Here is a 15,608-nt window from a genome sequence, read left to right as displayed (position 1 = left end):
GGGTAGATTACTGCAATGCACTGTATGTGGGACTTCTCTTAAAGATGGTACAGAAACTACTGCTGGTCCATATACCATCACCACTGAGTGGGATGGCTGTACTCCAATTTAGGATATATTGCATTGCCTATGTATATATATTACCAGGCCCAGTTTAAACTGTCGGTCTTATCATTTGAAAACACTGAATGACTTGGGTCCTAGGTACTTAACAGATTATATATATCGTAAGAGAGCCACTTCTTGTGGTTGCACTAATGAGTGGGGCACATTGCATGGTGACCCCCCCAGAGAGGACCTAACCTGTGATAGTTCCTCAGTAATTGAGATCTCTAACATCTGAAATACAGCTGGCATTGTTGTCTCTGTCTATTTGATGACAAATAAAAACAATTTTATTCTCCCAGGCTTTCCTTGGGGACTAATAGGAGACCATCTTGGCTGTCTCTTAGTGCAGACCCAGGTCACTGAGCCTGAGCTTCCACAGCCAGCTCCCACCATGAACCACTATTGCCAGAATTGGCAGCCACAGCAGCAGATACATTCTGTGCTTATGATCATATTTTTTTTGTCTTGCTAATTATGCTATCTTAAATGCACATTTTATATTTGAGTTCCTTTAGTAAGGTTTTATTTTGAAATATATAAGGTGGGTTTTATTTTTTGTTAACTTTGCTGCATTAAATGTGCATTCTGTTGTTGACCACTGCAATGTTTTGTTTTTGAAATCTTTAAGATAATGTTTTAGTTTCCTGTTATGTATGTTGCTTTATACTTTATATTTGACTTTCTTCTGCAATGTTTTATTTTGGGTGGTTTCATTCGATGTTTTCAAGTAGGCTATAAACCGCTTTGAGATTTTTTCTCTCTTAAGAATGCAAAACGGTATAGAAATGAAACACCCTGGGATAATGGCAGTGATGAAGGGAGGGATATGAATTTAAACAACAAATTAACGAATAAATAAATAAATAGATGTGTACACAGAAGCACAGGAAACTGCCTTAATCAAAGCATTGGTCATCTAATTTAGTATTGTCTACACTGACCAGCAGTGGTTCTCCAGGGTTTCTAGCAAAAGCCTCTCCAGCCCTACTGGAGATACTGCAGATGGAACTTGGGACCTTCTGTGTGCAAAGCAGATGTTCTACCTCTGAGCTATGGCTGTTCCCAACATAGGGAAGGTCATACCACAGTTCTTTGGTTAATAGCATTTGTAATTATTGCTACCAACCCTGGAATCATGTTCTGGGACCAAAACATGAGGGGTTAACCAATACAAAATGAGTGTTATCCCCACCCCAAATTAATTTTTAAGGCCCCTTTAGCATCTTCCATCAGGTCTACCAATAGTTTAGGTTAGAAAAGAGTGTGGATTGTTGCCATTTGGAATGCATATCTACCTGGCTTTCATCATGTATTGAGTTAAATTAGAACAGATGGACACTAGTAGATTACCAAGAAATGCTTCTTGGAGCAGCCAAAAGACAGTTATGTCAACATATAACTCTCTAAATGCAACCATAAAACATAGCTGGGGGGGGGGGGCTGGGATCTGCAAAACCTAATCAAGATGGATTTAAGATGTGCCCAGGAAACCATTACAAATAAATTAAGGGGTTATTACATTCAGCAGGATATGGAAGAGATCCAGACCTCAGTCTTTATTCCCTATATTTGGCAGCTAAAGTGATGCACAATTTTGGAAGGTTTATTTCCATGGATCAACCTTTAGGCTGTTGCAAAGAGCCTTCCTGACTTTATGTTCTTAGTCTATGCTAACTCGGTACTTGACGGAACATTGTCAAAAGATGCCTGTGGAACTCCAGTTATGAATTTCTGGGTACATTGTCCCATACGTACTTTACACAGGAGGAAATTTCTACATGGCATTTGCAGGAAGGGCCACAGCTTAGCACATGTTCAGCCCCTCATATTTCCAGTTAAATGAACAGAAGAAGCTGCCTTATGGTGACCCACAAAATTCCCCATGAAGGGGATGGGCATCCACAAATTTTGGTGCCAGGGCCATGCAGACTGCATGGCACCCATGACCTCGGGCACCCGGGGCCAAGTTGGAACCATTGTTAAATGGTACCAATTTTTGGTAAGATTGTTTGCATAGCCAGTTAAAAGCTAAATGTGGTATTTCAGCTGGGTGAATATCTTTTGTTAAAGCTCAGTTTGTTTCACAGGTTGGTTGGATGTATGCAGGTGGAAGCAAGCACCACTGAGTTCAACGGAGCCTACTCCCAGAAAAGTATGCAAAGGATTGTATGAATTGGGATCCAACTGATCTGAGTGGAAGCAGTGAGACCCATGCAAGACCACGGAAGCATAACACACTACTGGCAAATGCTCTTTACATTTCCCACAACATGCTGAAGAGATTTTACAAGGGACATTCTGGATCTTTGTCCAGCAGGAGTAGAGAACATTCTTGTGCTCGGGTCCTGCCTGCTGTCAGGGGAACCCTGCTGGTTTCCCACAAGTATCTGTTTGGCCATTGTGAGAACAGGATGCTTGACTAGGTGGGTCATTGGCCTGATCCAGCAGGCTCATGTTCTTATGTTTGTGGGAAGTAAAAAGGGTTGTCTGCTACTGCCAGGTAGATCCAGTGGGCAGGCAATAAAACCAGTTCACTCTGCCAGCAAACTGCCTGTTATCCAAAGATGCTATGATCAAGATAACTAGAACCTTGAAGCAAAACTTGGTTGAAATCTCACCCACTCATACACCTTCCTGCATCAACATTCTCTTCTATGCTGAGGTTTTCCTATGAATCTGTCCCACAAACCACTCTTAATAATAATAATAATAATAATAATAATAATAATAATAATAGAAGCTTGTCATTTTATAGCAAGGCACGGTGAAAGTGTTTAGGAAATGGAAGAACTTGATTGCAATAAAATAACTCTCTGTGCTGTGGAATCCAATTTTTAAGAGAATGTTTATGAAGCTTTTAGAAACTATGAAGGGCAAAGAGTTTGTGTGATCTGAGCATTCTATTTATTTCCTGAAATCGTGCAGCCATGCCTTCAGGAAGCGTGATAACCCGTCTGGCTTGGAATTTTCCAGTGTCTTTTATAGTTGAGTAAAAACGAGTAAATTGTATATCCAGCTCATAAGAAACAACTAATGACTCACAAGGAAGCAATATTACCAGCAAGTCTACCTGTGAGTGAGTGCCTAGTTCATATAGAGATAAAATTAAACTACAAAAGACTCCATTAAAGTAACAGTAAGAGTCCTGGCAGAAGCCCATAAAATAAGGGAGATTCAAAGAGTTATGGATGAAACTACCTGTATACCCTTTAACTATAGTTTTAAATTACAGCAGATGGTAGGAGGGGAAGAAATCTCTGGTATCCTCTGTGTTGTAAATGCTTTTGCACTTCATGCTTGGAGTGTAAGTCGTACACTTAACTCTGTATTTTCTGGAGGGTACCTGTAGCCACATGGGCAGTTTGCCTTTAAAACAACCACCACCAGGTATTATCTGACAGTTAAATCAAATGGTTACTAGAAGCAAGTATCCATATTGCAGCCCAGCGGCAGACGGTCTCGCAGAAGGTCTCAGGTTCAACTGCTCGCACTTCCTGGTACGGCTGTCCCAGAGAGCTTCTGACAGTCGGTGAAGACAATACTGACCTAGATAGACCAATGGTATGACTCTGTTAAAGGCAGCTGCAGATGTTCCAATACAGTGGTAACTTGGGATGCGAACGGGATCCGTTCCAGAGCCCCGTTCGCATCCAGAAGCAAACGTAACTAGCAACGGCATGTCTGCGCACACATGCGTCGCTTTTCGCTGCTTCTGCGCACGCGCAAGACATCATTTTGAGCATCTGCACATGCGCGAGCAGCGAAACCCGGAAGTAACGCGCTCTGTTACTTCCAGGTTGCCACGGAGCGCAACTCGAACGCGCTCAACATGAAGCATATTCAACCCAAGGTATGACTGTAATCTTGTCAGTTGGCAATTAGCACCAGCAGCTAATTCTCAAGGCATATGTATTCATTGCAGGGGTGGAAAGCCCATGGCTCAACAGACAACAGTGTCCAGCAGGGCTATGCAGGTGAGACTGTGCTGTTGGCTTCCCAAGACAATTAATAGCTGTGGATTACCAAGGAGGGGAGGGGCAAGGCAGCAGGGAGTTCAGTGTGCTACACCCCACTATTCACTGCTACAGAGAGGACAAAGCTGACCTAGATGGATCAGGAGCATAATACCTCAAGGACCACCTCCCTACATGTGAACCTACCCGGACCCTGTGATCATCATGTGAGGCCCTTCTTCACGTGCCTCCTCCATGAGAGGTCTGGAGGGTGGCCACATCAGAACGGTTCTTTTCTGCAGTGGCTCCTTCTTGTGGGCTTCCTATATGCATCTGGAGTTGTTCTCTCCAGAAGGGCCTAACAATGCCTATTGTTTAACTAATACACCATGACCTCTGGTTTTAAGCTATGAGGCTCATTAGGCAAATATATGGTTAGGTGGTTCTTTATGTGCATTACTGGCAATAAAATTAAGAATTGCTGTTCTGGGTTTGTTTGGACTGATTGCCATATTTTGAAGAGCAAAAAAGGGCCCACATTTGTTGACTTCTACTTTTAATTATGGATTGCTATGATGACTCTACCCATGGAAAGGGGCCTTGTCCTGGAAAAAGAGGACATTTTACAAACCTGAGTGAATGGAATAATGCTTATTATGCTAATTCTGGACAGTTGAAATCATGCACTACTTATCTGGGATGAGGGTTATGTAGGGCCTGAATAAGGTAAGATAAATTTCATTAAGCAACAATAGGTAGATTTGGAGGCAGGTATACAGTTGGCAAGCTGGATATGTTGCAGGAACAGCAGGCAGCCATGCTCTTGCTGGATGAAGGATTCAAACTCAGATTACTATTTCTGCCAAAATCTTTAATGCTCAAATCAGTAAGGTGCACAGATAGCGCAAGGGTTAAAAGCACAGCATGTGATACACATGGTTCAGCAAGGTAAGCTGCTGATCCATCCATTGACACACCTCCCAGGTTTAAAGAGCAGGGCAGGCACAGCTTTAGCAGAGCAAGCAAGAAGCATCTGTGGGATGGGCAGCCAAATACATACTCCGTTGAGTGAGCTGAGCCCAAGCTGTCTGTTTGTACTGACTCTGGTGTCTCCATGTCCTTAGCTCACAGGTAGACTTGCACTCTAGCAGCTCCCCTGCAGTTGGAGTACCATTGACAGGAGATGATGGCCAAGGAAATTCTTGTGGAGAAGGGGGCTGCTTGGGAGTGTCCGGTGGGCTTCTTTTCTGACAACCTGCTGGAATCTATTCCAGGGTGTGGTTCCACATCCATGATTTTCTCCCCATACAATTCCAAGACCTCCTATGAACCACATGAAACTTGTTCAAACCTGCTAGGTCCCTCCCTGGGATTTCCTGACTCCAGCTCCTTGAGTTCCTCCCACTTTTCTTCTTGATATGACAAGTCACTCCAGAACATCTCAATGTGGAGGTCTCTGCACATATGCTAAGAGGGGCAGCACCATGCATGGACAGGAGCTGTTCAGGGTTAAACAAAAAAGGGGGGAGTCTATATTGGATTGCAGAATGAGTGGAGGTCCCTTGTTCAGTCAGGTTTCGTTATAGAGGCAGAAATAAAGTATTCTGTGGTCTGTCTGAACTAATTTTCATGGGATTAAATTTCTTCCCATTCCAACATTTTTATACACCCCTTCCACATCCCTTTTTGCTGTATAGCCAACACTGACACATGGTTCTAGATGAATGTTAATCAGTGTGCAGAGGGCACAACAGTAGTTCACAACTTTACCCTGTCTGAATCGCTGTAGTACATTGCCTGAAGCATGTCTTGGCTTGCAAAACACATCACAGGAGCTAAATACCTGTCTTAATTGGGGTTCCAATGTCTAATCAATTAATCATTAAGCATTTTTATTGACTAAAAAGAGGGGCATGGTGAATGGAGCATCATATTTCTTTTGTATGAAGAAAATATTATTCAAATTGACGTGCTTGTAAAGATTCTAGGTGCTACCTTGAAAGAGGCATTCTTCCTTTTCTCTCTCTCTCTCTCTCTCTCTCTCTCTCTCTCTCTCTCATTTAAGGGAATAACTCCAAAATGATGCCAGGTGGAATAAATGTATGCATAATCTAACAGGCAAATCATGCCGCTTGCTTTGGAAATACTGTTTTACTTCTGTGCAAATTTCATCAGCTGATAAATCAATCAATTGGCTACCAGGCCCACAATTTATTAAAATGTCTTTAACAGACTACTAATACCATAAAAACCCACACGCAAAGCAACTAGTTGTTAATGAGAATGCCACAACAAAACACTGGATGTGTGTTCTTAGAAGATAGTGCATTTTGTTCCCCAGGTTCTGTGGCTCCTATTAAAAAATACATAAATCTGCAAAACTCAGGTTCCCCCACCCCAGCTGATACCCCTCTCTTGCATATGGTGATGTCATTCTGGCTACAGAAGAATGTGTAGGATCCTCTGCTGGCTGGAGCCTACTGGGACTGGTGGGGCAGACAGCAGAGAGCCCAAAAGTATGTAGAAGCAGAGCCAACTAATTCTCTTCCCTGCTGAGTTCTGCAAGGGCAAGACTAAGGTCACATTCACACCATAAATTTAGAACACTTTAATGATGCCACTTTAAATAGCCATAGCTTCCCCCAAAGAATTATGGGAGCTGTAGTTTGTTAAGAGGACCTGGAGTTGTTATTCCCCCCACAGAGCTGCAATTTGCAGAGCAATTTAACAACCAATGTCTCTTGTGCTATTTCTCAAGAAAAAGAGGTGCCAGAACTTACCATGAACACCTCCCTTGCTCTCTTTAAATAAGCAAGGGAGCCCACCTGAGAGGTGCTGGAACTGAGTTCCTGTGAGTTCCTCCTGAAAAATAGCCCTGAATATCTCTCTTCCCAGGGACCTCTGGGAACTGTAGCTCTTGGAGGGGAATAGGGGACTCCTAACAACTCTCAGCACCCTTAACAAACAACAACTCCCATAATTCCTTGGGGGAATCCAAAGTGGCATTGTAGTGCTTTAAATGTATGGTGTGAATGTGGCCTAAGGAAGAGGAAGCTGACAGGCAGTGTGGCCTCCTGAGCCAGTTGTAAATAAGAAGCCAGGGAAGTGGGGGAGGCTGGCAGTGTTTTGTGGGGCAGTGCCCCATTTTCCTGACTGGACCAGCCACCGCTGATGGGATCTGTAATAAGAGTTGTGAAATGGTTTTGTTTCATCCTCTCATGTTTGGGCGGCAGAAAAATGAGAGGACATAAATTCCTTTGATGGTGTTTTTGTCTGGAGGGAGGTTTTTCCTTCATCTTCTCCCTGTTCTCAGTGGGAAAATCCTTTTCCTCGTCTCCCTCTCATTTTCTTTGCTCCATATGCTAGCTATTTCAAGGTAAGGCCTTGAAAAACAACAATCCACAGATTATGAGTTCTTCCAAAGTTCTTTCCTCTCCCCAACCCGCTTGCCATGCTGTTTTCCTTCTACATTCCTGCGGTGCCAACAGATGAAGCTGTAAGCCTGCTCATCTCCCTGCATCTAATCTTGATGTAGCTCAACAGCGGGGAAGGTGGGCAATTGGACGCTAGCAGTTGTTGGCAAAGAATGAACGCTGCAGCAGGATCGAATCTGGATGACACTCGACTTGCATAGAGAAAGCTGCCATTTCAGAAACTCGCCTCCTGGGCTAGGATTTTATTTTGCTTCAGTTGGAGAGAAAAGTGCTTCCTTTAAATGTCATTACTTCTTTGATACCTTTCCGTTTGGTCCTTATTCTTTTGCTTAATTGTGTGTGTGTGTGTGTGTGTGTGTGTGTGTGTGTGTGTGTAAAATGATTAATCTACAGTGAACTACACAAATGTTGAATTTATAAGCGTCGGGGGGGTTAATAAACCTCTTCATATTTAGGGCAGATCTACACCATGCATTTAAAAGACATCCCATGCATATTTAAAGCGAATGACTTCCTCCAAAAGAAACTTGGGAACTGTAGTTTCCCCTTCACAGAACTAATGTGTGCTGAATGTGCTATAAATATATGGTGTGGATCCGCCCATGTTCCTTTTAGAGAGGTAGCCATATTTGCTTGAGGGTTCATGAAATAAAGAAGCAGTTTTTGGTCTATGTTTGGACACAATTGGAGGCCATTTTGAATCAAGATGGCAAACAGAATCTTTAAGACTTAGAATCACAGAACTGTGATTTTAACCCAATTTTAAAACTGTGCTGGCTTTTGCGGTTGTTTTAGAATTCCTGAGCAATGACCTGCACATTTCATTAAGCTCTTATGAAGCTTCCTCTTCTCTTCCCAGGGCTGGCCCTACCATTAGGTAAAGTGACCTAGACAACAGATACTGGGACGCAGTCACCACTGAAGCTATGCCATCCATACTCGTCCTTAGTCTCTCTGGGTAGCCAATAGAGTAGAGGGCAATCCTCCTTGGCCTCTAGCCTGTTTGATACAAGGATCACACCACTGTGTCTCCACAGCCACTGCGAAGCCCCCCCCCTTCCCAACTCCCAGGAGGTAACTGGAATCCTTGTCGCCTCAGCTGCACCCTCCCCTCTCTCCAGCTCAGCTGCTTCTCTCTCATGCACTATCTCTGTGGGATTGTCAGCCAATAAAATTGGAAGAGGATCATCTGTAGTTGTTTAAGGGCTTTCCCCAGACTTTGGCTGCTTGCCCTCCAGCACGACGACAGTGGCAGATTTCCAACAGTTCACACCTTCTGGCACCTTGCAAATGAATGGAAGTTCATTCCGCACTTGCAAGAAATCAATCCCTTGGTGTGGCAGCACCAGGGCCAACCCCACACGTTTTGGCACCTGAAGTGAACAAGAAAGTATACCCCCTGCCAGGGAAGGGGTGAGTAAAGATCTGCAGTGGGAACAAGGGTGGAAGGAGATCAGCAGCGCCAAGAAGCCACTGTAGAAACCAGCCTCCAAGGACCATGTTGCAGCTGTGGCTGTGGCAGTAGTGGGTAAAGCATTTTTTTTGGAGGCTGGATCTGCTGCCCCTGCATATCCTGCCACCTGAGGTGATTGCCACACCTCGCCTCCTGGTTGGGCCGGCCCTGGGCAGCACGCACCCTTTGGAGCTCCCTATTTATATTAGGCATGCACCTTTTCTTTGTCTCAGCAAGCCTACCCAGGCAAGCCACTTATGATTTAATAAGTACAACGATATTGAAATCACTGGTTTTATTTTATATTTTAAAGAGGGTTTTTGTTTTTTGAAGGGGATAACTTGGTTATATTGGTGTGTTTTAAATGAACAATTTAGATTGTCTTTTGTGCCAAAGCTGTGTCTGCCCTGTGGCTGTTCCCCCTCCCAACCACAAACACATATGACTACAACCAGGACTTTTTTCCAGCTAGAACTCAATGGAACTGAATTCCGGCACCTCTAAGGTGGGCGCCATTGCCATTACAAGAGAACAAGGGAGGCATTCATTGTGCATTCTGTCATGTCTTTTCCTAGAAAAATAGCAATGAGTACAACATATTTCATAGTTTGCATTTTACAGTACGTTATTGCTATGATAAGAAAGAATGCTGCTGCAGGTATTTAAAAACAAGGACATAGTGATCATTCTGCAAAAAGAGACCTCGCTGACTAATTGTGATACAATTCCTCTGAATGAAGTTGTGAAAGGCGAACAGCCAGATGACAGGCAAACACTATGTCCACCTATGACTTATGACTTACATAGCTCTTTTTTTAGCTGCTACTAATTGGGTAGTAGGCCCCATCCTTCATTTATCATGTTTGCTTTAGATTGTAAGGCACATCAGTTGGAATCATTCCTCCTTCCTCAATTTCATGAAAGCACCAAGCTAGTTCAAAATGCTCAATTAACTTTCATACTGCAGTTACGAAACAGCTTAAGAATTCTCCCTTTTCAGATTCTTCAACAGGTCACAGTGCCATCCTTATGAACTTTCAGCTCTCCAGCTGGGGTGGAATAAGTTAAAGGTTTGATAAAGCCCTCTTACCAAGTCATAGTGAATAAGAGCAGGGGAGAATTTGGACCCAGTTCACATTTAAAGCCAAATTTAATTAAATTTGCACCTTCTTAAACAATTTGAAAACCAAACCATAGCCATCTGTCAAAATTCGCACTTATTTGAATTTTGTAATGCAGTGGTTCAACCAACTAAAATGTGTATATTGGGGAAAAGTGTGAATAAAAATAAACATGTTAGTGAAAATGGCATACAAAAATGCCATTATATCAGGGAAAGTTACTAGCAAAAATATATACATTATTCAAAACTGCATACAAAAATGTTTTTATTAGGAGGAATTCCCACTCAAATGCTTACAAAATGTCGTGGTGATTTTAAAAAAAGAAAATTTGCTAATTACTGCAGAAATGTGGAGAACTAAACTTTAGAGTGGAAAAATGAGAAATGGAGGCAACAACAGCAACTGGCTGCGTTTTCCCCAACTGAAAATGATATATTCTTCCATCTCTATTAGTAAGCAAGCCCCCCCCCCCCCGTTAGTGAGCAATAAGAAAGTGGGATGCCCTTTTGTTTCCTTTGTTTTATTTCCATTAGAAGATAGGGGGCTGCCTTATACAGAATCAGACCACTGGTCCATCAAGTTCAATATTGTCCACACTGACTGGCAATGGCTGGGGATTGAACCTGGGATCTTCTGCAGGCAAACCTATTGAAGACAAGGTGCCCAGGTTAGTTATGTCCATCAATTTCAATGGGTCAACTCTTGACTACGGCGAACATTGGATGCAACAACCCCTTCACTCTGCCAGTGAGCTATGGTTCCCCAGTCCCCGCATAAGCAAAGAGATTGCTTGAGCCAGCAATGGACAGCACAACAAGAACATGGATGTGGGGCATTCTTGCGTTTCACACAGCACACCTGCACCTGCACCCCTTAAACAAAATATTTCTGCACTTTATGAACTTAGTTCTGCATCCTGTGTTCAAAGTGGCTACCCAGGTGCCTGTGGAAAGTCTTCCAGCAGGACCTGAGTGCAAGAGCGCTGTCCCCTCCTGTGGTTTCCACCAGCAGGTATTCAGAAGTACAGTGGTGCCTCACAAGACGAAAAGAATCCGTTCCACGAGTCTCTTGCGAAGCAAGCCCATTGACGGCTTAGCGGCTTAGCGCTATTAGTGGTTTAGCGGCTTTTAGCGGCTTTTAGCGGATGGGGGGGGAAGGGAAAAAAACCCCGCAGGAACTTGCAAGCAAGCCCATAGGAAATTCGTTTTGCGAAGCACCTCCAAAACGGAAAACTCTTTCGTCTAGCGAGTTTTCCGTCTTGCGAGGCATTCGTCTTGCGGGGCACCACTGTATTACTGCCCCTGGCTGTGGAAGGCAGAACATAGCCATTGTAGCCAGAGCTCTTTTCAAGCCATCCAAGTTGGTGGCCATCACTGCTTCCTTTGAGAGTGAGATTCATAGTTTAACTCTGCGGTGCGTCCTTTAATCCATTCTCTGTCCTTTAATCCACCCTGAATCTTCCAACATTCAGCTTCATTGGATTGTCTGTGGGTTCTAGTGTTATGAAAGAGGGAGACAAACTTTTAGCCACCCACTTTCTCCCTAACGTTATAAACTTCTATCACTTCTTACTCACCTTCCCCCCCCCAAACGAAAAAGTCCCAAATGTTACAACATCTAACCCTCCTGCCGCTGTAAACTAGACAGGTTTAATGGGGATTGATTTTTGCTTCACAGCAAATGCCTCCTCAACTGAAACAAAAAAAAAGGGAACAGGTAGCAGATGATGGTGAGGGGACTTTTGCTAGAAAGAGCTGCTGTCTGTCAGAGTAGGAAATACTGTGTGAGGTGGTCAAATACTATGCCCTAATATAAGGCAGTTTCCTCTGTATTCCCCCCCCCCAAATGCATACAAAAAAAGTGACATGCATGTATAACATTTCCTCAGTTCATTACAAAATGAACTCTTGACCTAAAACGCAGCTTGCTGAAAGCTCTCCTATGGAGAGAGAGAGACACAGATACAAGAAACCAGACATAAGACAAGAATACTACACAGTTATTAAGTCAAAGAGTTATTCTTGAAGATGCTGCTGTACTAGTAATCGTGGGTCTTACATGCTAAAATTAACAGTATTCATTGTGGTTGTAGGCCTCAAATTTATGAACTTGAGAAACATATTTAAATAGCAGAGAGCTGTCTTGCTAAATACAGCTGCAATCACAATAACACAGAAGACAACAACAAACCAAAAGCCTGCTCACTGATCTCAGGAACTATCATGGAAAACTTCAAGAAGAAGAGAATGTATGGCTCCAACCCTATCTACCAATTGATCTATTTAGACTCTTTCTTATGTATGTGCAAATCATAAATGGTTATATGTGACTACTTTCAACTCAGAGTAGTTGCACTGAAACTGATCTAACTTGGTGATGTCCATTAATTCCAATGGGCCCAATCTAGGTATTACTAACATTGTTTATAACCCCTAGTATAATGATAGCTGGTGCCTACTAGGGTGGAAGGCAGAAGAGGCAACAGTTGGGAGAGCCAGAAACAATGATAGGCAGATCTAACCAATTCTGATTTTGCCCCATTACCCTCCCTGTTGAGTTCTACGGATGACACCACAATTAAAGAGGGGAGAACAGGTAGCCGGTGCCAGCACCTGAACTGGATGAGGAGCAGCGTCCCATTTGCCCTACTGGACCACCCTCTACTGCCATAGTCTTTTATGGTTCTCTGCATTTTCTGTTGATATTTACATATCATGAAATACTGTTTTAAAAAATTCAAAACCTTTCCCTTATTCCTTGACCGTTTTAATTTGGGAGCTTGGTTGAGAAAACAAGGACCTTCTCTGACCTCATAGGGAGGGGTCTTGAAATGAAGTGGGTTCCCAAAAGATAAGAGCATTCCAGAAAATGTTCCATTCCACCAGGACATCATGGCCTTGCCCTTCACCATTGAGTATATGTCTTGGGGAAATGCCATAGCTCAGTGGCAGACCATTTGCCTTGCATGTGGAGGTTCCCAAGCTTACTTCCTTGCATCTCCAAGTAGAGCTGGGAGCAAAGCCTGCCCAAAACCCTGGAGAGCCACTGCCAGTCAGTGTAGGCAGTACTGAACTAGATGGTCTGATGCCCTAACACAGTATAAGGCAACTTCCTGTGTTCCTTCGTTCTCAAACCTGAAACCTCATATAGTTTTAAATCACACCAACCATTCTCATCTATCATCCAACCTTTCTGGATGGGAAAGCAGGACAAACACACCCTGCACACAAACGCACCCCACCCCTGAACTCCTCACTCTTTCTCCCACCATCCCACTTGATTCATAGTCACACTATTTCTTGTCTCCACCCACCCGATCTTCATGCTGCAGCTACCTTGCCTTTGCCGGCTGCCTCTCCTCCTCTGCCGCTGTGGCTAGGCCTTGCCCATGGCCTTCTCATGGCCTTTTCTTCCTAGGTGCAGTGGTGTGTCCGCTTATGGAAGTGTGCTTCTGGATGTTCTGCACCCACTTCTGGGTGCTGCTGCAGAGGCCGTGGCAGCAGTGGTGGAGGCCATGGCAGAGGCAGAGGCAAGGCGGCAGAAACAGGACACTCCGGAATTCAAACAGAAGCATTTGCGGTTTCTGTGAATCCATGATGTCCCGCTCAGTTCGGGACAGTTGAGTGGTATGTTCTCACTATGGCACTGTAAAGAGGTCAGAAAGATGAAGCTCACACTCGGTTAGCTGGTTAACTACATAACTAGCATTGACTGAGCACTCTCCAGAGATTCAAGAAATGCCTCTTGGAATTCAGCAGGGTAGCTTTAAGGACATGTTTTAACTTTTCTGCTGTGTTAAACTGGACTCCATTATGCTCAACATTGGTGGGATGATGCCCCCTTATTTTTAGGGACTTTACATCATCTTCACTTAGTAGTGCACATATTATAATGCAGCCTAGGGACCACTTTAGCAGACAGGCAGTATAGAAATTCTCCAATAAAACCAACCAATAAAATATGTCCTACCTAAGCCACAAATCCAGGCCTATACTTCCATAGTTTCTTAGAATTGTAGAGTTCAAAGGGACCCCTGAGGGTCATCTATTCCAACCCCCTGCAGTGCAGGAATATGCAGCTGTCGCATACAAGGATCAAACCTGGAACCTTGGCATAATCATCACCATGCTCTAGCCAACTGAGCTATCTAAGGAATAATGCTATATAGTAGAGGCAATGAACATGGAGCCTCTCAGGCAGTGCCAGATTTATGTATAAGCTAAACAAGCTATAGCTTTGGGGCCCACTCTCTTGGGGTCCTCAAAAAAATTTAAAGGGGGGGAAGTGGATGTACATTTCCAAAATATAAGTTTAAAAAAACTAATAAAAAAACCTACATACAGCAACAGTGTTTTGTGTTGTGTAGGCTCCTATTTGTTATGTGCAAATGGCTTTCGATACGTATTAGGTCCATAAATTACCATATAGCATACATTCAACACAAAAAGCCGCGACAATTTGTTGTTGACAATGGACAGCTGGACATATAAAGGGCCCCATTACCTTCAGTAGCTTAGGGCCTCATCAAACCTAAATCCGGCTCTGCTCCCAGGTGTTGTTCGACTACGGCTCCAAAAATGCTGGACCCTCGGCCACCCTGGCTGGGATTGATGGGAGTTTGAGTCCAGAAACATGTGCCCTTGCAAAACTGAGTAAGCCTTGCCACCATACCCTCATCTTATACAGAACCTTTATTACTGAGTGGTTTGAGTGGCTTTGCATCCTAGTATCTGCCTTCTTAGGAAGTGATAAACCATGCTAATTTTAAAAGAATGAAACAAAAACCAGTTCATGTTTCTAAGAAGCTTCTTCATTTTAAATGGGATCGTCACATGCATAGCAACTTCCAGAGGAAAAGGAAAAGCAATGGGAAATTGTTTGCTTATACCACCATCTTGTGGCTGCTTGTTTAAAAGACTGTCTAAGGCATTCTTGTAAAAGGTCCTCATCTCTGATTAAAGTACAAAACACCATCAGAAACACATGCACCTGGGTGACCAGTGTGGGAACAAGATGCTGGAGGCCTCATCCACTAAGGCTCTTCTTACGTTCTTGCTCCTGGGACACCTCAATGTCTGCTGTTGATCATAGGAAGCTGCCTTCAACTGAGTCAGACTATGCCTCCCATCCAATCCAATACTGCCTTCTCTGACTGGCAGTAATCTCTCTGGAATCTTTAGTAATCATCTTTTCCCATCTCCACTGAGATCCTTTTGAACTGGCTTGAACTTGGGACCCTTCGGCATGCAGAGTCCATGCTCCCCTGGCCCCTGCTTTGCTCAACTAATACACAGCTTGACAACCAGCATTTGGGTAATTTGACTGTGGCCCTTGGCTGGGGCTGATGGGAGCTGTTTTAGGGGAGGACTGTTTAGAGGGAGCTGCCCTGAAATGGTGTGGGACCAGTTTATCCAAAGGACTGTCTTCTCTCATATGAACTTGCCCATTCACTGAGTCCATCATTACAGGCTTGGCTCCATATATCCTCTCCTATAGGTGGGAGGCTGGTAGTTACATTAAGGTTACCAGATTTTTT

At 43.6% G+C, this 15,608-nt stretch overlaps 1 long non-coding RNA gene across 1 annotated transcript in view; it reads right to left on the bottom strand.

Moving 5' to 3' along the window:
- LOC309334084 overlaps nt 1-15,608 on the bottom strand; it is a 184,622-nt gene that overhangs the window by 3,063 nt on the left and 165,951 nt on the right. The gene's annotated exons all lie outside the window — the stretch shown is intronic.

The sequence above is a fragment of the Podarcis erhardii genome (assembly GCF_964252035.2).
Source record: "Podarcis erhardii genome assembly, chromosome: Z".
NCBI classification, from domain to species: domain Eukaryota; kingdom Metazoa; phylum Chordata; class Lepidosauria; order Squamata; family Lacertidae; genus Podarcis; species Podarcis erhardii.
This window is presented reverse-complemented; position numbering and strand designations above follow the sequence as displayed.